Source organism: Rhineura floridana, chromosome 8 (assembly GCF_030035675.1).
Source record: "Rhineura floridana isolate rRhiFlo1 chromosome 8, rRhiFlo1.hap2, whole genome shotgun sequence".
In the NCBI taxonomy this organism is placed as follows: Eukaryota; Metazoa; Chordata; class Lepidosauria; order Squamata; family Rhineuridae; genus Rhineura; species Rhineura floridana.
The window spans coordinates 131,630,713-131,654,287 of NC_084487.1; the positions used below are offsets into that span (position 1 = coordinate 131,630,713).

General features: G+C 42.7%; 1 long non-coding RNA gene across 2 annotated transcripts in view; it reads right to left on the minus strand.

Annotated features, from left to right (window-relative positions):
• Positions 1 to 22,017, minus strand: part of LOC133390047 (uncharacterized) — a 31,014-nt gene extending 8,997 nt beyond the window's left edge. Inside the window, exons 1-4 of one of the 2 annotated variants that reach the window (XR_009764289.1) lie at positions 21,768 to 22,017; positions 15,810 to 15,923; positions 15,586 to 15,677; positions 15,005 to 15,112 (exon numbers count right to left, since the gene is read on the minus strand). This is a non-coding gene — a long non-coding RNA (uncharacterized LOC133390047). Of the gene's footprint in view, positions 1 to 15,004; positions 15,113 to 15,585; positions 15,678 to 15,809; positions 15,945 to 21,767 lie in introns of both variants that reach the window. The other variant, XR_009764288.1, reaches the window with a different exon arrangement.
• Between the last annotated feature and the right edge of the window lie 1,558 nt (positions 22,018 to 23,575).

Here is a 23,575-nt window from a genome sequence, read left to right on the forward strand (position 1 = left end):
ACAGGGTTGTTGTGAGGATAAAATTTGATGCCCTAGTCTCCTTCTGGGAGGAAGGGCAGGATAGTAATTTAATAAATCAATAAAATGGAGGGGGGTATTCAGCCAGTAAATCTGCGCTTAGCCTACCACACAGGGATGTTGTGAAGATAAAATGGAGGTGGGCTGGATGATGTTCTTTGCCTCTCCTACTGTTAAAAATCAGTCTACCACCACCACCCCATCCTCAGTCCCTCCCCACCTGCCACACAACAAAGACATATCAACATCAAAAACATGCTTTTAATCTGACTTTGAGGCAATCCAAAAAACAGTCCCCTAGAGCACACTAGCTCACACAAACAACATCTCCCCAGGCATGGCACTCTAACCACTAGTCCATCCAGTCCCCTAGGGTACACGGGCTCACACTGGCAGAAATAAAATGGAAATGAAATTAACTGATCAGTTTACAAAAAAGGCTGCCCTTCTCCCAAGTACTAAGTATTTAAAAACATCAGCTTTGCATTTAAACAAAATGTGGTTGTGAACTTCATTCTTTGTGTCTTTTTATTTTTAAAGAACAGCAAACTGGGGGCATGGGGGTAGAAGTTTTTTTTTAAAAAAAATTAAAGATGATCAATCATTGCTTTGTGGTAGATCCAGCAATATCCATTTTTGGCTGGCTAACTTTGATTTGTTCAACACTTCAAACAGCCTAATGTTAAAAAAAGAAACTGAACTCAGCAATGGTTCACTTTTCAACTTTCGAATTAATATATCATATAACTGAAAAAAATTAATTCAAACAAAAGAAGGCTAGCTTAATTGCTGGGCGAGGGTGGCAGGTTTGTTAACTGTCTTCGGGGGGGGGAAGTAAGCCTGAGGCAAGAGACAGATGAGAAATTAACTGCTTCACTAACATTTAAATATAAAAGCAAATAGAGCATAGGCAAGAAGAATGATAACATTGGTAGAAATAACGGTAAGAACTGTGTCATTTTGGGAGGAAGGGGAAAAGATTAGTAAAAGCAAAATAAATTGGGAAATAAACCCAAACAGTACTGCCTGCACATCCGGCAAAAAAAGTTTTGAAACAGCTCCAAGAAGCATACTCCAACTCTAGTCTGTTTTAAGCAGCTGCTGAAAAAGAGTACAGTGAAGGCCCCTGCCTGACGTCACTAGACAGGGAGTTCTGAAGTGTGGCTGCTGCCACACTAAAAGACCAATTTCTTACATGTGTGCAATGAGTATTATGTGGCACCTGTAACAGTGCCTGTTTTGCAGATTGAAGCAGTCGAGTAGGCACATACGGGGTAAGGTAAACTGGTCCCAAGCCATTAAGGACTTTATATACCTCCATCATTTGGAGATGAGGAATGCTGATCAATTTATATACATCATAATTAATGGCTTTGGAGTCTACATAATCATTAGCTCAGGTTACATTCGGTTTTGCTAATGCTAAATGGAATCTTCATAATACATAGCTTTCAGTTAGATCTCATTTAGGCTTTTTAGCATTCATTCTTCCAGCTTAGTAACTTTAGCAACAGTTTCCAATGGTCAGTAATAAACAGGAAGGTGAGACATACTAGGTGTCTTATTTTTAGTTGTCAGACTGTCTGTGGTCAACTGTATTTAGAATAAAGTAGGAATATATTTATTTCTATGAAGTAAAAAGTCTTGCTGATTTTAAAAAGTATTTGAAAAACAAGTGACAATCATATGGGGCGATGATGTAGGAATGTAGGCAGTGACACAGGGCTCTTTGCTAGAGGTAGGTTATGGAAGCTTTGTAGAAGTTAATTACCTAACTTTAGAGAGGAAGCCTGACTAAAAGCACCTGTTGTACACAGTTTGGGGTCCTTCTTCTTGGAGGTACCCATCTGGGTGTTAAAAAAATATATGCACTTGAGTTAGTATCTTTGCTATGGCTTTATTTTCTGTCATAGGGCTCCGGTTTTTCTAACAAAATTTTATAAATCATTTGGTGTTAATCTCCTACAACCTTTAAATGTTGGCCTGTCTGGAATGGCAGTGAAGGGACTGTTCTTGTGAAGAGTTTAATCAATAAATTTGGACTTCAGGCACTCTATAGGAGGGAAGCCATAAATTCACTTGCAATGCCATATTAAAAAGTGTATGTGTGTGTGTGTGTGTGTGCGCAGGGAGACAGAATGAGAGAAGGTGAGAAAGCAAACTCTAGCCACACACACATTGCATTTGAACCCTCACAGCTAGCATTTTAGCAAACAAGGCAAGATTAACTGTGGATCACAAGATTTCCTCTCATGTCAATTTACTGTTTTGCTGCATTTCTTCTATAACAAAAGATCTTGCAGAGCTCATCTTTTATGCGTGTAGGCCTTTTTGCTTCAACTGCATGGATTTTTAAAGTGCAGTGGTTGAGCTGCAGCCCCTGTTCCCAACTACCTGGATTAGCAAACCTCAGCAGTGGCATACAGTTTAGGTTACCTATCCTTTTTATAACTTCTATTTGCTTCATTGTCACCCATGTGAAATTAACCACCCAGACCAGTCCTGATCTGCAGAAAAGTGCAAGGAGGAAGAGAACAGAATTCAGTCCATGAACTGATGGAAAAAGTTTAGCTTAAAAAACATGACTTTTTGGTATCCCATTATTATTATTTATTTATTTATTTATTTATACCCCACCTTTCGGCCCAAGGCCCTCAAGAAGGCACAAATATCAAAATACAATATAAGAATACATCAATAAAACAATAAAGCAATACAATAAAGCAATACGACTTACAAAACACAATTTACAAGAGTTAAATAACAATAACCATCACAATCTACATTTCCAACTTGCACTTGCAGCGCTAAATTTGGCCCCAAGGTACCGTCTAAAAGCACGTAAGTCCATGAGTCCACTACCTAGCTGGAACTAAGCAGGTCTTGGTATGTCAGGCCTGGATGGATATCTGCAAAGAAACCTCACATACGCTGACTTGAGTCCCGTGACGGAAGGCGGCTTGGTGCCTACGGTAGGCTCTTCCTGGTAGCTAACTCGCTCCTTGAAACGGCTCAGGAAGGCAAAAGTTAATTAGTCCTGAAGGAACACGCAGGCAAGGCTCCTGAAGAAACAGACCTGCAGCTGTTGCTGTCGCCTCCTCCTCCTTCACCGAGATGGTGTGGCAGCCTCCGCCACCACTGGCCCGCCTGCGTGCTTGAGGCCGAGCCAAGGCAGCTGCGGGACTGGGATGAGGAAGGGGCATGCTGTGCAGGGAAGAGTCTCTGTGGGCCTGCTGGTGTTGGCGGCGCTACTGGTGGCACTGGCAGTGGGGCTCTTGCTGCCACTAAAAGCGCTACTGCCGGGCCCCGGCTCCTGCTGCGCACTCTCCCTCACTCTCCAACGACTGCTCCGCCTCAGCTCCAACTTGACAAGCTTGGGCAGAGACAGGGAAAAGCAGGAAGCGGGGGCCGACGGCCCAAAGAGCGCAGCCGCGGAGGGGCTCCCCAGCTGTAAATTTCCTCAGGAACCCCGGGGTCTTGTTGGTCTGCCCAAAGCAAAACTGTGGTGGAGTGGAGAGGATCTTAATCTTGGCACTGGTGTACTGGGTGGCAATGAGGGCTTTGAATCCCCTCCGGTTCTCGGGGTAGGTATAAGGAGCCCTGGACATCTTCCTCCTCCTCCCCGTTGCCCAATTTTCTAACGGGTTTTTAAAGGGTTTTTTTTTAAAGGCTTTCATGATGTTCACCACAATCCTTTAGGAAATGTCACGCTGAGAAACAGAGGTTGGCTCAAGATCACACAGTGAGCTTTAGGGGTGAGCAAAAATATGGATCCAGATCTCCCTGGTCCAAGCACTCTGTCCATACACTATATAGGATTGTATATACAGTGAATAATCCTGATCCTGATTTAGTCAGTGAGTATCCAAACATCTTGTCATTGTACCAAAAAGAGTGGCTTCAAAAGTTCAGAAAAATGATCTGAAATTATTACCTAACTATTTCCATCTAAATATGGCATACTGATAGCAGAATAAGTAGAATATTTTTATTGGCAGAAAATAAAATTTGTTACTGGAGGAAAAACCTAAGCATAATTTTGGGGCACAATAGGGCTTTTTTTCCAGGCTACGATGGAACAGTCAGAGTGGATTTCAAAACCCACAAGAAGAAATAATAAAGGTTTTGGGGAAAACAGAGGAGGAGATGAAGGCTATGTCAGGTGTTCCTTAACATTTAAACTGCCACTGCCAGACATGCTGACTAATTAGTGTAATTAGAAGCAAAAGTTAGTGATAGGAAATATAATTTTGTAGAGGGCTGAAAGAGATTTTCATCACAAAAGTGCTAACAGTCTCTAGAAAGTCTTGATACATCTCTCTCTGATTTAGATCTCAATTTTAGTGCTATATACATTAAATATACATTATCTCCAATATAGATTCTGCTGTCAAGAGGTTAAGACTACCATATAATTCTCATAGGGCTGGATGCAGAGTTAGCCATTTTTAGAGCTGGCAGTGGGACTTTAGTTGTGAAAATGGAAATGGACTGCCTTCAAGTCGATTCCGACTTATGGTGACCCTACGAATAGGGTTTTCATGGTAAGCGGTATTCAGAGGGGGTTTACCATTGCCTTCCTCTGAGGCTGAGAGCAATGAACATGGCCAGCAGGCCTCGAAGGAAGAGGAGATGCCAAATATAACACCACCCCCAGAGTTGCAGTGAAGGAGGCACCGGGCCAGGGCATAAAAAAAACAAACGACACACACACATACAACAGAGTTAAGGTGAAGGAAGGCAGTGGGCCAGGAAATAAAAGAAGAGATCCCCATCCCGGTGTGCAGTTTAAGGGAGCCAGCAGGCATGGAAGCAAGTGACCTCCACCTGGTCGATGGTCAGAAGGCTACTGGATCAGGAGAAGAAAATCCATCCATTCCCTGAAAAGAGAGATCAATACTCTTTCTGCAACCATCTCTTTTTCCTGAGCAGATGATCCTTTCAAACCTGCCTGCTCCTGTATGAGGTTCAACTCCAACTTGGTGGGTTGAGGCTGCATGGGGTTAATCAGGGTAGCTAGAGAGCTAGACCTCTTGCTGGTTTAGACTGATAAGCAACAGGATGTTTGATCTCAGTTCCTTCCCGCCTTCCCAAGTCAGTGTTCTCTTTCTCTCAAGAGGGGAGCAGACATCTTCTCTTTGTCTCTCCTCTCAACCAGGATGAGGGCGAGTACTGGACCAGTGCTCCAGCATAGCCAGTTAAGCTAGATATAGAACTCTTTCCTATCAAGCATGTACTTCCAGAATAAAGTAGTTGTTTCTTATTTTAAAGCTTAAAGTCTCTGTCTGACTAATTTGTAGGGAAGGTAGAATCTTAGCAAAGATTCAAACACACACACACAGCTCGCTCAATACTTTCCGTTCTGCAGCGCTACGCAACTTTGCTACGTATCTCAACAGAGAAATTCCAACAGGTTGCGGGGCCCAGCCATGCAAATGGAGATATGAGCAATTAAAGCAGCTATTGTGTTTGAATCAAGGAAGCTAAAATAGAAACCTTCAGAGTTTTTAGTCAGTGAAGAGTTGAGGCTTTTACTTCAGGATGGCCAGCGTGACGGAGCGGCTAGGTCTGGAGAAACTGAAGCCCGGAGAGTGGAAACTTTGGGAATTTCGCATGAAGAAACATCTAAAGCAACAGAAGCTGTTGGAAGTAATTACAGGATCGGAACCAGGAGAAGGTGCTTCTCGGGAGGAACAAAGAATTTGGACTGAGAAGGATGTAACGGTACAAGACCTCATCACTAAATTTGTGAGTAATGCTCAGATTCCGTTGATTATGAATTCTAAAAATGCCAGAGAGATGTGGAAAACTCTTGAATCCCATCATAATCCGAAAAGCCAGGGACATCTGATTACAATGTTAAGAAGCCTTATTAATTTGCAAATGAAGGATGATTCTTTTGAGGAACATCTTACTAAATTTATGGTGTTAATCCAAGGGATAGAAGAGGTGGGAATGCAGCTGGACAGGTTGCATTATTTCTGGATTCTCTTCCAAAATATATGGAGACTTTCATACTTATAATGCAACAACAAAACAAAACTAAACGAGATTATTTTAGAAGTGAGAGAGCAGTTCTCTCAGAAAGCAGCAACGGAAAAGGACAGTTTCTCCTCTTCCCTAAGTAAAGAAAGGGCTGCTGGCCGAGAGGCAATCAAATGTCTTGAGGATTGGAGACCTCAGAATTTGCAGAGCATTGGATCCCACAGACCCAAAACCTTTGGTGCACTGCCCTGAAAGCTGCCCATGCAATGCCTTAGCTTCCCACCCACCAGGGTGAAATTGGGACCTCTGCTATGGCAGATTCTTCCCCTTATTAGCAGCACTTCTCTCCAGAGACAAACACCTAAGTCCCCCCCACCCCAAGTCATCAACATGGGATGCTAAGGATTGTGTTGTTAATAATTTTTTTAAAGATTATTTTCTATTTTTTTCAAAAAACAAAGTACTTTGAACTACTATAACTTTCTCCTCTATTAGCATAGCAAATGATCTGCATAATTTATTAGTTTGTCCTTTTGTATTACCATTCTGTTAAAATGGGACACTTTTTTAAAAGCATGTTATACAAGCAGCTAGACTGACTTGCATCCAGAGGTCCAGGACGAGTTGGGACCTAGCAAGATGCCTGTATGTGAGATGAAGCAATTTGTTCATCTGCCCCCTGTTGCCTACTTTGGCTTATGGCTCTCCAAGAATCTTGGGAAGACATCTTTCCCATCACCTGCTCCTAAACTTGTGATGCCAAGGATTGAACCTGAGGTGTTCTGCATGCATAATTAGTACTCTACCACTGTACTATGGTTGGGTGTTTAAGCCGCCATGCAAAGGGGTCTCTACCACATCAGAATCAGCCTACAGCTGCCACAGAAGCACCATCTGCTGCTGCTGAACCTGTTCTGCGTGGGAGGGAAGAAGGGGGCTTGGATGCTGTATTGTACTAACTGAGACCCTTTTGCAGCATTTTGTGTGTTCCTATGCTGGTGCCAACGTTTAAATTTTTTAAAAAAGTAAATGCTTCCCAAATCTGGCATAGACACTGTGTGTGTGTCTCTCTCTGTATGTAAGTAGATGCTTGTTAAAATGTTGTTTTAAATCCATGTTTTCATATTACCTGTTTCACCAATTATTTTAAACAATCTCACCCTCTCATAATTTATTATTATCTTCAGGATAAGAATGTGGTGAAAGACCTTTCCTAGTTAATATTAGAACTCTATGGTTTATTTTCATTCAAGGTCAAGACTTTCCTCTTCTCCCAGGCATTTTAGCATGTGTTTTTAAATTGTTTTTTTTAAGTGTTTTTATATTTGTATATTTGTGTTTAATGTTTTTAATTGTTGTAAACCACCCAGAGAACTTTGGCTATGGGGTGGTATACAAATGTAATAAATAATAATAATAATAATAATAATAATAATAATAATAATAATAATAATAATAATAATAATAATAATAATAATAATAATAATAATAATAATAAATGCAGGTTTCAGGAACAAAGGGAATCCAAAGGTGTGAAAGCCAAGCATTGCTATCTATGCAATTCAGAAAAACACCTTAAAGACCAATGTGACAAGAAAGGGAAGCCTGAAAGAAATAGAGGATTTAAAGGGACAGAAAAGAAAAATGCAAAGGGCTTTCAAGTAACCCATGTTGAAAAATGTTATAATAAAAATAAATTCTATATTGACAGTGGAGCAAGTGCTCATTTAATGAAAGAAAAACATTTGTTTGAGGAATTAACCCCACGTGGAGGATCCGTCACAGTGGCGGATTCGAGGGAGGTGCCCATAAAAGGGGCAGGAGATGCTAAGCTGTTTTGCCAGACTCCAAGCGGCACTGAGGAAATTTATCTCAGGAATGTGCTCTGGACCCCAGGAATCTCAAACAACCTAGTGTCTGTTAGTGAAGCTACAAACAGTGGATGCAAAGTGCTATTTGAACAAGATTCTTGCATAATTTCTAGAAATGGGGAAATTTTATGCACAGCTACCAAAAGAAATGGCATCTATGAAGTGGATCAGGAAAGTCCACAAGCTAATGTTGTGAAAGAATGCTGTAACAAGTATTGTTTACATTTATGGCATCGGAGATTAGGGCATAGAGACATTGCAAAGATTAATACCCTTCAAAGGAATAATTTAGTAAGAGGCATGAAAGTTGAACCCTGCCAAGAAAAATGGAAATGTACTTGCTGTGTTAAAGCTAAAGGGACGAGATTGAGGTTTCCTGAGCAGAGTGAAAGGAAGACTAAGCGCCCCCTAGAGCTGATTCACAGCGACATTTGTGAAATGCCAATCACTTCAACTGGTGGAAACAAATATATTGTCGGCTTTATTGATGATTATTCAAGATTCACTGTGACATATATGTTGAAGGAGAAGGGGCAAATGCTTCAGAAACTCAAAGAATATGTGGCAGTGGTGACCATTAAATTTCAGAAAAAAACACAGATTCTACATTCTGATAATGGAGGGGAGTACATGTCACATGCTACCCAGCAGTTTCTGCTTGAAAATGGGATTGAGCATCAAACCACTGTACCCCACAATCCAGAGCAGACCCTAATTGAGATGGTGAGATCCATGCTGGAAGATGCCAATCTCCCACAGAAACATTGGAGAGAGGCAGTGTCACCTATCTACAAAATTGTTTGCCAACAAAGGTGAATGGCAACAAGACTCCATTCGAGTTATGGTATGGGCGCATACCCAGTTTGGCTCATATAAAGGTGTTTGGATCAACAGTGTATGGTCACATTCCACACCAGAAGAGAACCAAATTGGACAACACTACAAAGGAAGGAATCTTCGTTGGATATTCTTCAAAGCAAAAGGGATACAGAATCCTAAATCCCAAAACAGAAAGGATTGAAATCCAAAGAGCTGTCTACTTTGATGAAGGTCATGGTGCATTCCAACCAGAAGGGGCACCATTCCAAGACCACGACAGTGAAGAAGATGAAGTAGAAATACCATACAGCACTACAGATTACAGCAACATGCCAGCACTGAAGGACAGTGAGGAATCAGAGCAAGAAGGGAAACCTGCACAGCCAGAAGAGGCAGCAGAGAGTCCTATACTAAGACACTCTAATTGCACCAACAGAGGTGTACCTCCACTGAGACTGTCCTACTTTGCAAGAGCTGATGAACTTCCAGAGCCAGAGACTTGGAAAGATATTGAAACTGTAGTCAAGCATACAACAGTCAGTACACTCTTGAGTGTCGCTGCCAAGAAGAAGATGCAAGTAGAGCAACTAGAAATAAAACAAGCTGCTAGAGCATGCAATGACAAACTTCAGTTCAAATGCTCTTGAAACAAGGCTATAAAAGAGGCAAAGCAAACAAATGCCTATATAGCAGATTCAAGAACAACAAATGGACTTATATTTTGATTTATGCAGATCATTTACTATTGGCTTATGAGAATCCACAAGACAAGCAAGGGTTAGTAAATAATCTAAGGAAAGAAGTTGAAGTGAAATGTCTAGGTGACATCACGGACTACCTTGGAATACAAATTGAAAGAGAGGGCAAGGGATCGTTTCTGCTAAACCAAAAACAAAAGATTCAAGACCTACTTGAGAGTCTAGGACTGAAGGATGCACATCCAGCACCTACACCAATGGAAGTAGGATGCTTGAAACCAGACCAGAACAATCAACCCTGGGAAGACAACGGAAGGTACAGACAAGCTATAGGGAAACTCCTGTACATCAGCACAATAACTAGACCAGACGTGGCGGTAGAAGTGGGATACCTTTGCAGAAAAACCAGCTTGCCAAACAAGAAAGACTGGGAAGCAGTCAAGAGAGTGGCAAGATATCTGAAAGGCACTGCAAACTTAAAACTAAAGCTATCAGCTACTCAAGATCCTAACCTTCTAGGATATGCTGATGCTGACTGGGCTGGAGACACCAAAGATCGCAAGTCAACCAGTGGAGACTTGTTCTACTATGGACAGTCACTTATCTGCTGGACAAGTCGAAAGCAAGACACTGTAGCACATTCATCTACTGAGGCTGAGTACGTATCGGCTGATGATGGAAGGAAATGCTGCGGCTACGCAAGCTTCTGGGAGACTTGGGCATATCTGAACCAGAGCCTATCAGAATACTTGAGGACAATCAAGCCTGCATAAGACTCGCAGAATCAGAAGGGCAAAGTTCTCGCATGAAGCACATTGATGTGAAGTTCCACTACCTCAAGGACATAAGGGAGAAAGGACTTCTAGAGATGGCCTACTGTCCAACAGAAGAGATGACAGCTGATGCTTTGACCAAACCATTGGGCAAAGTCTGACACCAGAAACTACGAGGCAAGATGCACCTTGTAGAATGAACCAAATTCTCATTGAGAAGGGGTGTTGGAATGTATGAAGTTCAACTTCAACTTGGTGGGTTGAGGCTGCATGGGGTTAATAAGGGTAGCTAGAGAGCTAGACCTCTTGCTGGTTGAGGCTATTGATCCTGCCTTTGATCCTGCCCTCTCTTCCCTTGCCTTCCTGCTAGGCTGATAAGCAAAGGAATGTTGATCTCAGTTCCTTCCCGCCTTCCCAAGGCAGTGTTCTCTTTCTCTCAAGAGGGGAGCAGACATCTTCTCTTTGTCTCTCCTCTCAACCAGGATGAGGGCGAGTACTGGACCAGTGCTCGCTGCTCCAGCATAGCCAGTTAAGCTAGATATAGAACTCTTTCCTATCAAGCATGTACTTCCAGAATAAAGTAGTTGTTTCTTATTTTAAAGCTTAAAGTCTCTGACTAATTTGTAGGGAAGGTAGAATCTTAGCAAAGATTCAAACACACACACACACCTCGCTCAATACTCTCCGTTCCGCAGCGCTACGCAACTTTGCTACGCATCTCAATAGAGAGACATTCCGACAGCTCCTTCCTCCTCCATGCCCAATGGTCCTGACTAATGGGCCAGGGAAGGATAGCACCTCACAGAAGAAACATCACTGGTGATGTCATAATTGCCACTGACATGAAATGACCACTCCGAAGCCCAGCCCTTCTATGTGTAGCTGATACTCCTGTGGCTGTTCCAACTGTTGCTTTTCAAAGTTTCTGCGGCAACCACACAGGAGAACACAAAGTTCTGCTCTTTGAAGGTTCCATGTGTTATTGTGGTAACTGCACATTTTTCCCCTGGAAGTGTGCTACCTAGCAAGACAGCCCAGAGAGCCCCAGATGTTTAGGTCCCAGGTGACTGGGCATTGCCTCATCTGGTCAGATGGATAGTCTGTAGCTACATTTATTGCCCCTCTCATGTTTACCATTCATTCATGTGTACCCTGCCCTTCCTCCCAGTGGGAGCCCAGTCCCTATTACAGAGAATATCGTATTTCCAAAGACAATAAAGACGAATAAATTACAGAAAACCATAATGATGGGGGTGGTAGTGGTGATGATGGAATTACAGATCTATAGGGATATAAGGTTGAAACACACCCACCTCTTAAAGTCTTCCAAAAATGAAAACTTGATCAATACAAATTCCAGAAAGCCTTCATTTGGAGTATAATTTGTGGGAGCTATTTTGCATCTCCACATTTATCTGAATTCTCCCTCCCTCCCGTGTGAGAAGTCCCCTCCTCAAATGTGTCAGAAAAAGATACTGTTTTGAGAGGTTTGTCCAAAGAGGTCAGTGGGCTACGAAAGAGAACCTAATGAGAGGTTTGAGGCCATCAGTAAGCCAGGAGAAGTGTCCCCTTTGAGAAGTTTGGCTAGGACAGCGGAGCAGGAAGAGACCTTTTTGAAAGATTACTCCAAAGAGGCCCCATCCAGGTCTTCCAGAGTTGCAGCTTACTGCACAAACTGCACATCCATACCCCCTACCCCAGAAAAAGTTCTTAGTAGTCTGTCTATTTTGTGAAAGTGACTTCCCATGTTATTTGTGGATGGCAAAATTGGGGAAGGGGATTTCACAGAATGTACTTCAGAGAGGACAGAAGTTCTCTGACAGTTCAGGAGGATCTCAAAAAAGGTTTTCCAGAAATGTTTATAGGGCTGATCCTAAATCTCTTTAAAAACCTTATACATCTTCCTCTTCCCTCACTGTTAGGGATAGATGAAACTGTCCATTTCCACTTATCTCAGTTTGGTAATATAACTGCAGCCGTTTCTGGACCAAGATAGCTTGATTGCTGTTGTCCATGCAATGGTAACTTCCAGGCTCCATTACCCCACAGGCTCTATGTGGGGCTACCCGTGAGGTTGGTCCGGAGGCTGCAGCTGGTGCAAAATGCAGTGGTGAGACTGCTCAGTGGGGCAGGGTATCGTCAACATGTCACCCCTCTGCTTAAAGAATTGCACTGGCTGCCCATTTCCTGCCAGGCTAAGTTCAAAGTTCTAGAATTAAGTTCTAGTTTTGGATTTGCTACCAGGCCAAGTTCAAGATGTTACTACTCTTGTAAAAAATCAGTCCTTTAGTGTGGCAGCAGCTACCCTTTGGAACTCCCTGCCTATTGACATTAGGCAGACACCGTCATTGTACTCTTTTCAGCACCTGCTAAAAACATTTTTGTTTAGGCAAGTCTACCCAGGTATGTAGAAGCTATTGTGTTTTTTATCTGTTTTTAACTCATTGTTGGTTTTATTGTTTTGAATTTTAAATACCTGTCTTTAACTGTTTCTGCCAATAATTTCATTGTTTTAATTCCTTCTGTAAACTGCTTTGAGATTTTTTACCATAAAACGGTATATAAATGTAAACGTAAATGGGGTGACTGGAGCGCTTTCCTGTCCAATATTGTTCATTGAGTTTCAGTTGCTGCGGCCTGCATACACGAACTAGGTACTTGGTTGGGTTTGTGCAACCACTTTGGCCTTGGACCTTTGACCTTCATGGCTGATAAAATCTGGCAGGAAGAGGACAGCTGGATGGGCCAGGGAGATAATTAATGTTTCTCTCTAAGAAGAAGTGGTTCTGAAGCACTTCCTAGGGGTGGGGGGGGGAGAGAGAGAGAGACATCAGATAACAGCCACCATGATGACAGAAGAAGAATGGCTAGGAATGGCAGGTGACCTCAGTGGCTAGGAGTGCCTTTTACCAGCTTCGGCTAGTAAAACAGCTACAGCAGTTTCCAGCTCGGAATAGCTTGACCACTGTTGTCCATGCAACGGTAACCTCAAGGCTGGATTACATATGTACAAAAATAATTTTGCAAGAAAATTGCAATAATTTTTTTAAAAGACTGGATTACCTTAATGACCTGAAGCTGGCAGAGCGATTAGGCCCGACGCTCCCATGGAACGGCAGGAGGGATGGCTCAGGATCACAGGCCAGCTGCCCCTGCCCCCTCCCTGACCCTTGGAAAGCCTCATTCCAGGCTGGAATCCAGGCAAGGATCTCGCTGGCATCACTTCTGCCCACTCAGCAAGCGGAAGGGGGAGCGCCTCATCAGCATGTGATGCTGGGGTCACTCAGCAAGGCTGCGGCTGCCAGAGGCCGGCAGGGTGACTGGAGGGCCACCTCAGCCCAATCCACACATACCCAGGCCACCACAAAGGGGTTTGGGATTGCTCTGCCACTCATTTTTAGAACTCTTAATATAATAATAAAAAAATCTCTGGTATATGTAAAAACAACATAAAAAATACAAACATTAACATTCAATAAAATGTCCTAAGATATTAAGACAGAAACAGAAGATTTTGTATTGATTTTTAAATAAAGGGTTGTCAACTGGGGCTTTAAAGGGTTTGCCCTCACGACAACTCTGTGAGGCAGCGCATACTGCCATTTTACAGATGGGGAGGGTCAATTTTTACTGTGCATATAATTAGATGCAACCCTCTATTTTGAAATGCATTTTTTCCTTATCAGAATGAAGGAGGAAAATGAAGAGCAGATAAATTTAGAGAAAATTAGTCAGGCTTTTGATTTCTGCAAAGCCAGGTGATTCATCCAAATATTCAATATTGTTTTCCTGTAATTTTATTATTTGAAGAAGGATGGGAAATAATGCTAGAAAAAAAGTTGGGGGAAGTCTGGTACATTTTACTGATCATTATAAAAACAAAGGAACAAATGTAAATATTATTTAGTGATAAAATCTGAAGTAATCCTTTTTTATGCTTTATGAAACAAAGTAAAAACAATTGTATGATCTCTATTGCCAAAAGAACTAATAACCTATTTTTATGTAAAAATGTATGTAATTCATATTTGTACTATATTATGTTATGATTATAAACGGGGGAAATGAAATGTATTTTTGCAAGAGGTGGGCTGAGAGAAAGAAGTGAGGAAGTGTGGTGTAGTGGTTAGGGCGCTGGGTTAGGACCTGGGGATCAAAGTTCAAATCCTTACTCAGCCACGAAGCTCACTAGGTAACTTTGGGCGAGTCACTGCCCCTCAGTAATCTACCTCACAGGGTTGTTGTGAGGATAAAATTGGGAGAGGGTGAAGTGTGCACACCACAATGACCTTCTTGGAGGAAAAGTCGGATATTAATGTAGTAATAACAACAATAACAATAATAATGTAATAGACTCTGAACAGCTGAAGAGAAAAAAAGTTTCACTAAGTTTGGTAGAAAGGCATTTTAAAAAAAAGTTTCTACCAAACATGGTAAAACTTTTTCCGTCCAGCTATTCAGGGTCACTTACAACATAATGTAACCTCAATTCTTTCTATCAGCTGAGCTCTTGCAAAAAATACATTTCATTTCCATCTCTATGCTTAGCCTTTAGTTGCTGAAGGAACACTAATGGCTCACTGACAATGAACCTGCAGAGCAAACCAAACCAAACCAACCCATAAGTCCCAACCCAAAGACACCCCTCCCCCGGTCACTTTAGGTTTGGAACCTTCAGCAGACATTTCCTGCAAATTTACTCTTAGCAGCCATGAGGACTAGAAGCCTGCAGTGTTCCAAGCCAGGCCCCAGTTCCCCATCACCCGGCTCTGCTTCCACCTGATGTCCAAAGGCAAAGACAGTGAGTTGGCTGTAATCCCTTCTCTCTGAGGCCACTTACATTTCCCATGCTGAAAAGGCTGTAGATGAGGACTGAGCCATCCTCTTGGATGCAGAGGAGGTCCTCGCTGGTCATCCAGCCAAGATGCACAGCCGGGCAGTTCTTCCACTGTGGGAGGAGGAGGACCAAGCAGTGACAGGCACTTTTATTTCCCACACTGCACTTTCTGCTTCAACAGCACAGGGTTCAAACCCAGAGAGCTTTGCCAAGTACAAATCCCAGCCAGCCACAATCCCATTTTCCCTTGCTGACCCTAGCCTGGAAATTCTCTCCCAGAATCACTGCACAGGGCTATCTCTCCTCAAACCCAGAAAGCCTATGGCTTACTCCCAAAGTCCTCATTCCCCAGCTGGAACAAAACCCAAGTGCATGCAACTGCATTTGCTCCTATTCATCCCTCGTAACGCTTGCATTCCCCAGTCATTCTCATCTCCCTCTGTTGCCCTCACTGCTGGAATTGTAACCGCTTGGGGGCAGAGAACTGTCCTCCCCCTCCCTCCCCCTTTTTGCTGATGTTACTCTGCAAAGTGTAGTGTTTACTGATGGCTGCTCATCACTGATAACGTAAGCATCCTACTTACTGGAATGCTAGCCAAGAGGACCCCAGAGGCAGAACAGATTTCAAGAGGTGGCCGGGAACTGGGAGATTTTCCTTTCTTGGTTTTCAGCAAAGCTAGAAGATAAAGAGTGTTAAATAAAAAACCTGGAGAGAAGCCAACTCTCCAATTACCCCTTTTCCCAGCTCTCATTTAATTATTTGGGTAGTTTCTTTCATTATATTATATTATTACTAGCAGTTTCATACCTGGCGTTGCTGGGGAATTCAAAGAAACCAAAAAAATCGGTGCTGTTTTGAAAGGTTCAGTCTGCCATCTTGATTGAAAATGGTGTCCAGTTGTAGCCCAACAGAGATGAAAACCTGCCACGCAACGTTACAGTCCTGCTTCAGATGAAACCAAATCCAAGTCCATTCACAGGGACAATCCAAAAAGAAAGGGACGGTCACTATCTACTTGACATGCTAGGTTTCAAACTGCAGGGAGATTCTTTTCTTCCCCTCCCCTCCCCCACAAGGGAACGTTCAAACGTGCACCCCTTCTTTTGCAGCTCAAAGTGGTACCACTTGATTCTGCTGGCCGAACAAACTGGCCTTGAGTATTTTCCAGAAGCATAGCTTGGCATGGAGAAAGTGGAGAGAGAAAAGCGTTTCTCCCTCTCTCGTAACACTAGACCTCGTGGGCATCCAATGAATGTTGGGAGATTCAGGACAGACAAAAGAAAGTACAGCTATGGAACTCACTCCCACAAGAGGCAGCGATGGCCACCAACTTGGAGGGCTTTAAAAGAGAATTACACAAATTCATGCCACCATAGTGAGAGGCAGCATGCTTCTGAAAACCAGTTGCAGGTAGCCACAGGAGGGGAGACTGCTCTTGCACTCAGGTCCTGCTTGTGGGCTTCCCATGGGGACATCTGGTTGGCCACTCTGAGAACAGGATGCTGGATTAGATGGTCCATTGGCCTGGTCCAGCAGCCGGGATCGTCTTATGTTCTTCAGACTGTCCTGTGTGTGCTGGCTTAAAATGCCCCCGATTAAGCCAGCATGGACAAAACTTTAATTTTTTCCGAGAATGCAGTAGATTACATACAAATGGAAGGTTTGTTATTATGTACTGTATATTAACTGAGGATTTTGCCCCATTGCTTGTTTTTAACAGGGCCAATAAGTGCCATGAATCCTTGTTGCAACCAAGGAGAACAGGCCAAGGACCTTCACACTCTCCTTTCAGTCCTGCACTAAAAAACCAATGCAAAGGAGCTGCTGCTCTACCCTTTCCCAGGAAGCTAAATTTGGCTTTAAATCCAGACTTGATAAATTTGGTTTTAAATCTAAACTGAATTGAATTTTTCACCAAAGTAAGAGTAAGTTACCTAAAACACCTTGTGGGATGAGCTCCCGCTAGTCTGACCGTAGTATCTACACAGTAAGACATGGGGTGGGTCAGGGTATCTCCCTCTCACGAGAGGAAAATTTATTTGAACTGTACCACTGCTTTTCCACTCTATGTTGTTGAACTGTGTTTTATTGTAATATGATCTATTTTAATATGTATTTTGTATCTTCCTTTTATATCTGTTTAATTGTGGTAGCCTATGGCTTTGAACAATAAAGACTTCATTCATTCAGAATTTTTCACCCATCCCTTATGGCCACTAGCCACAATGACTATGTTCTCCTTCCTCTGTTGAACATAAGAAGAGCCTGCTGGATCAGGCCAGCTTCCTGTTCTCACAGTAGCCAACCAGATGCCCCAATGGGAAGCCCCCAAGCAGGACCCGAGTGCAACAGAAACTACCCGCGCTTGTGATTCGCAGCAACTGGTATTCAGGGCGTTCTGCCTCCAACAGTGGAAGGAAAACATAGCCACTGCGGCTAATAGCCATTTTGAGAATAGCAGATTGCCCTAGTGCCTCCAATTAACAGCGGGCCCTATTCCTAGGCCCCTATTTATTTCTATAGATCCCACTCTTCCGCCAAGAATCTTAGGGCTGCCTTGCGCCAGTCCTGTGGGGTATGTTAGATGGAGAGAGAGAGAGTGACTAGCCACTTTCCTCTTTTAACAAGCCACCCCTAAACCATGCAAAGAACTCAAGTAAACAAACCAACAATCACAGAATTTGGGCAATTTTTTTTAAAAAAAGAACATCTGTAACAGTATGAAATATGACATTTTCAGGCAAAAGGAAGTTATGAGACAGCAGAAATGAAACACACACACAAAGCCTTGACAAAGACCGACAAAAATACTCTGAACATGAGCATTTTCACATTTTAAATTTTTACTCATCATTGTTTTTGCTTATTTATTGCCTTGGACCAGTTCCTAACTCTCAGCCTAACCTACCTCGCAGGGCTGCTGTGAAGATACAGAAGGCAGAATTAAAATGGGGGGAAAGGAAACTAACGCTACAATGCAGTACATGTCTGCTCAGAAGTAAGCTTTATTGGGTTCAATGGGACTTACTCCCAGGTAAGTGTGTACACAATACATATTCGCCTGGGAGTAAGTCCCATTAAACCCAATGGGACTTACTTCTGAGTAGACAAGTACTGGATTGCAGGTCAGTCCTTGTATTACATGCATCACATTTTACTTGCCTTAACGAGATTGATGGATCTTTGTACTATAAAGGGTCATATTTTTTCTCTCCCCCCTCCCGCCCACAAATTGGTACAGCTGCAACCAGACCTTATCTTGCCTAATTATATCCTATATAGGGTTGCCAGGCTCAGGGACTGAGAATGACTCTGTATCTTTAAGAAGAGAACATTCAGCCAAGTGCAGGTTTTCTCAACACTGTAATGGAATTCTCCCTTCCCCCTGCACAACTTTTAAAGCTACAGAAGACCTCTTGGAGGCTGGGCCCTAGGTATGTTGCGCATTCATTAGTGAATTGAAAAGAGCAATCTAAAAAGATAATTTTTAAACAGAGCCAATGCTAATCCACGTCATCAGTACTGAGCTACATGGTACCGAATGGCCTGAGCCGGTATAAGGCAGATTCCTTTGTTCCTAAAAGTGGAAAGAGACCCAAGGGCCACAGGGACTCCAAACTTTATTTCTGTATTTTATTTACATTTATATACCGTTTTATTGTAAAAAATCTCAAAGCAGTTTACAGAAGGAATTAAAACAATGAAATTATTGGCAGAAACAGTTAAAGACAGGTATTTAAAATTCAAAATAATAAAACCAACAATGAGTTAAAAACAGATAAAAAACACAATAGCTTCTACATGCCTGGGTAGACTTGCCTAAACAAAAACATTTTTAGCAGGTGCTGAAAAGAGTACAATGACGGTGTCTGCCTAATGTCAATAGGCAGGGAGTTCCAAAGGGTAGCTGCTGCCACACTAAAGGACTGATTTTTTACAAGAGTAGAACAAGTACTATATGAAACTCATAACATGGAAAGCACATCTTGAACTTGGCCTGGTAGCAAATCCAAAACTAGAACTTAATTCTAGAACTTTAAACTTAGCCTGGCAGGAAATGGGCAGCCAGTGCAATTCTTTAAGCAGAGGGGTGACATGTTGACGATACCCTGCCCCACTGAGCAGTCTCACTGTTATCTGTAAAATTTATATGGGTGCCCAGAAAAAGCTCTTGCTCCTTTCTTTTAGTATTTTATATTCTCTCAGAATCCGTGAGAGTTACTGTCCCTTTAAGATTCCTATTCCTTTAATTCAAAGTGCTGGTTTTAACCTATAAAGCCTTATACGGCGCGGGACCACAATACCTGCTGGAACGCCTCTCCCGATATGAACCTGCCCGTACACTACGTTCAACATCGAAGGCCCTCCTCCGAGTTCCAACTCATAGGGAGGCTCGGAGGATGGTAACAAGAACTAGGGCCTTCTCAGTGGTGGCCCCTGAACTGTGGAATAGTCTTCCCGATGAGGTGTGCTTGGCGCCGACGTTGCTATCTTTTCGGCGCCAAGTTAAAACCTTCCTCTATTCACAGGCATTTTAGTCTTTTAGTCTTTAAATATGCTTAAATTGATTTTGATTTGTGGATTTTTATTTATATGTTTTTGTACTGAATTATAGGATTTTATTGTGTATATTTATACTTTTCTGTTGTACACCGCCCAGAGAGCTATGCTAGTCAGGCGGTATAGAAATTCAACAAATAAATAAATAAATAAATAAAGCTGTGTATCCTCACTGTTACGTATGTAGAGCAAAGGTGAGGGGTAAAGGAATTAGTTGTTTATTTATCTAACATAATGCTGGCTCCTCTGTCTCTTTCCCAAGGACTTCAAAGACCTTAAAGATAAGTAAGTGTCAGCTTGACAGGAGGATGGACGGAATGTGATATCCTCTTGTATCCTTGAAACAAGTACATTATGTGTTTCTTTGCCATTGTACTACCTATATGCACGTCTTTGTTGTTTATTATTTACACTCCTAGCCACTGAGGTCACCTGGGCCTCTAGTGGATCCAGGCCTCTAGATGGATCCAGGAGCACCTCCAGACTACAGACCTGCTCTTTCAGTGGGAGTACAACCCCACCCATAAAGCAGGCAACCGACCAATTATCCCAGAGCGGCCCCCAGTACTTCAGCTAAATCCCACTCCAGTCATTCAATGCATGGAAAGGGGAAGGCTTCACTAGGAACTTACTGGCGGTCTGGAAGCCCCAATAATATAAAGACAATGTTGCAGTGGAATAGCGTGCAGATTGTTTGCAGAAATGTGTACATCGGTAAAAACTGTATAAAATGTGTTTGATAGGAAAAATTCACACTAAAAATGCTGAACAATTTTCATGAGAACTTTTTTTTAAATGAAATGCTATTAGGAGAAATTGCTTGCAGAGTGCATACATTGGCCAAAAACTGCATATAAGAATGGGGCATATTTGGCCCAGCAATATTACGTGATAAAAGAATCTTAGGATTGTTGTTGATCACAAGTTGAGTATGAGCCAACAGCATCATGTGGTTGCAAAAAAGCAAATGCTGTTTTAGACTACATTAACAAAAAGTGTAGTTTCCATATTGTGTTAAGTATTGGTTCTCTACTCTGAGAGTGTCTGAGCAATCCAAATTTTCAGTTGTCTCAGGTTTCCAATGTGTTCAACATAGATTTCCACAACATACCACTGGATGGTGCCTGATCCAGGACCATTCCTAAAAGCACTGTAATACCAGGTCAATGTAGGAAACACCTCCCAGTTTCAAAAATCCACTTAATATGTAGTCTTTGAATAAAGAGCGTATCAAACATTACACTGAGACAAACAAATCCTACCCTTCATCATATCCCAAAGACCAAAAACCATTTATTTAATTGTGCAAAACACACCCTGGACACCTTTTCTGATGGGTTTTGAGCTGAACGAGGGCATATGCATGCTCCAAACAGCTCAGCACGCTATCAGAATCAATACCATTTCTAATTCCACAAAACAGACTCCAACACTGTTCCTCTTTCTACTGTCTGTGTAATCAGCCTCTTGACAGACAGTCCAATCTCAAAAAAGGTGGGTTTTCTCAACTTTGTCAATTTCACAACTGTCCCTCTGCTTCTTCTGTCAGCCATTCCTATGATATTTGCATAAATTCGCCCACTTACCCGGCATGTGCAGTGTACCATGTTAACTCTCTGTATGCCAGCAGATGGTCTCAGAGTTTCACTCTGCTAGTTTTCTGTTCTCTGGAGACCATCCTGCAAAAAACAAAAACTAAAAACCCCAATGTGCAACCCAAACATTTGTGCTTACATTAACATTTGTGCTTGTTAGTAAATGGGTGTTTCGCAGGAAAAACGTTTCACAAAAAATACTCAGTGAGGAAATAATAGCATTGGACTCTATTTGAAGCGCTTTTCTTTAAGTGTTTTTCTTTAAGAAAATAACTTGTTTTTTTAAAAAAAAATACATTTTCCACAAGGAATAATAATAAAATAAGAATTAGAGTTACAAAGGTCAGAAACACTTTCTGTCAGCCTGTCGGCCTGTTTTCGAGATACACAAAGCCTAATCAAAACTAGGTGGTAATAATAATAATAATGGATTTTCTCATTCCTGTAGCCTGAAGACTTCCTGATTCCTCTGAGCAGCTGACCCTTTTCCACCCTACAAAGCGTCAAAGGGGAACCCGGCATTACTGGACCGCTCTAGGAACTTCAAATAAAAAAAAATCCTCTATATTTCTCTCCCATCTATTGCCATCCATGCCGCACTGCCACTCACGCTCCCTTTCGGCGTGCGCCCATTCACAAGCTGGAGTGGTAGCTCCGCTCCTTTCTCTTCGGCGCTTTTATCCTTTTGTGGGCGGGGTGAAAGAGGCAGCGCAGAAAGCGGCGCCGTAAGTAACCGAGTCCCTTTTCTTCGTCTCCACAGAGAAGTGGCGGAAAAGGAGGTCTGCAATGGCGTCGCCGGGGGTGAAGGCCGTGCAGGGCGAGCTCAGGGTCTTCGACCTGGACGTGGCGGGGAAACGTCAGCCGCTGAGCAATAGCGGAGGCGATAAACAGGGGTGGGAAGATTGAGGGGGGGGGCTGTTTGTGGGCACGTGCCTCTGTGGGGGAGCAGGGGGGAATTTGGGCGGCCTGGAGAGGAGGTGGGAGAAGCAATTCTGCGGAAGAGGGGAGGGCTTTTGGAGAGGGCGGGAGGTGGTTTTTTTTTTTATGGATTTTACTGGAACGGTGCCAAAAGTCCTATCTAGCCCAGTATCCTGTTTCCAACCACGGCCAGCTAGGATTCCCCCAAGGAGAGCCTGGAGGAGACGGCCATTTGTCCCCCAGCAGCTAATGTTCTAAGGTAGACTGCCCCTGAATGTGGAGGCTCTGCTGGGCTCTCGCAACTGCCCCCTCCCCACGCTGCGTAAGAACAGAAGGGCCACCTTCTTGGGTCACACAGATAGTCTGTCTAGTTGCGGGCATCGCAATCAACCATAGCATAACACATCTGGTCGTGTTCAGTACGCATATTGATTTTTAATTGTATTTATGTTGCTTTTTTATTGTATTACAGACTGAACTCTGGAATATAATTAAGACGGAATGCAAATAAAATACAATATCTAAGAAGTAAAAGAAGCAATAAAAATACAACTGGATATTGTACACCTGGCACAGCATTATGACAATGGCTACAACAGACAGAAAAATCATTTAAGTGGTGCATCAAGACCATCAGCAATTTTCAAGTGGTCTGCGGGGGGGGGATTAATTGGGGAACAGCCAGGTACCCCTGGGAACTCTGAAACTGGGTAGGAGAGAGGCTTCCCTTGTTGTTTTTGGAATCTGGTATTGAGGGATATCCTGCTCCTGTATATGGAAGCTCCACTGAGCCAACATGTTAGACTTTCTGTGGTGAGTTTGTATCCAGGATGGGGAATTATGGCCCTCTAGATGTTGGTGGACTACAGCTCCCATTATCCTAGACCGTTGGCCACACTGGCTGGGGCTGATGGGATTTGGAGTCCAGCAGCATTTGGAGGGCTGCGGGTTCCCTATTCCTGGTTTATAAGAACACAGGAGGTGCCCAAGGGACCGTGTAGTCCAGTATTATCAAAAGGCCATCCAGATTCGTCTGAAAAGTACATGAAGAGGGCAGGGACAACCTTTCCGTCTTTGTCCTTGTGATCTGGTGTTCCGAGGTAGATTGTCTGAAGATGTAGGTTCCATATAGCTGATAGCCACTAATATTATTTTTGTTGTAATATTTTAAGACGTGTTAATAGAATACACTTAGCTTAAAGTGTTTAGATTTTTCTTTTGTTAAAAAATGATTTGTTAAATTTTAGATTTGTCTAGTACTGTATCCATTCCAGCTGACCATTTTGGGATTGTGTCCATTATATGTGTTTATTTTTAAGACAATTTCTAAAACTGGAAAGTTTTCTGCAGAAAAACGTGACAGTGGAAATGTTTAATTTTCCATCTCTGAGGTGGATTAGGATAGGGTAAGGCTATCACTGTAAGAAGCAGGACTGTAGTTGTCTGGGGTCTCGGGGGGGGTCTTAGACCCCTTGCTTTTTTGGGAGCAAGGTCCCTATG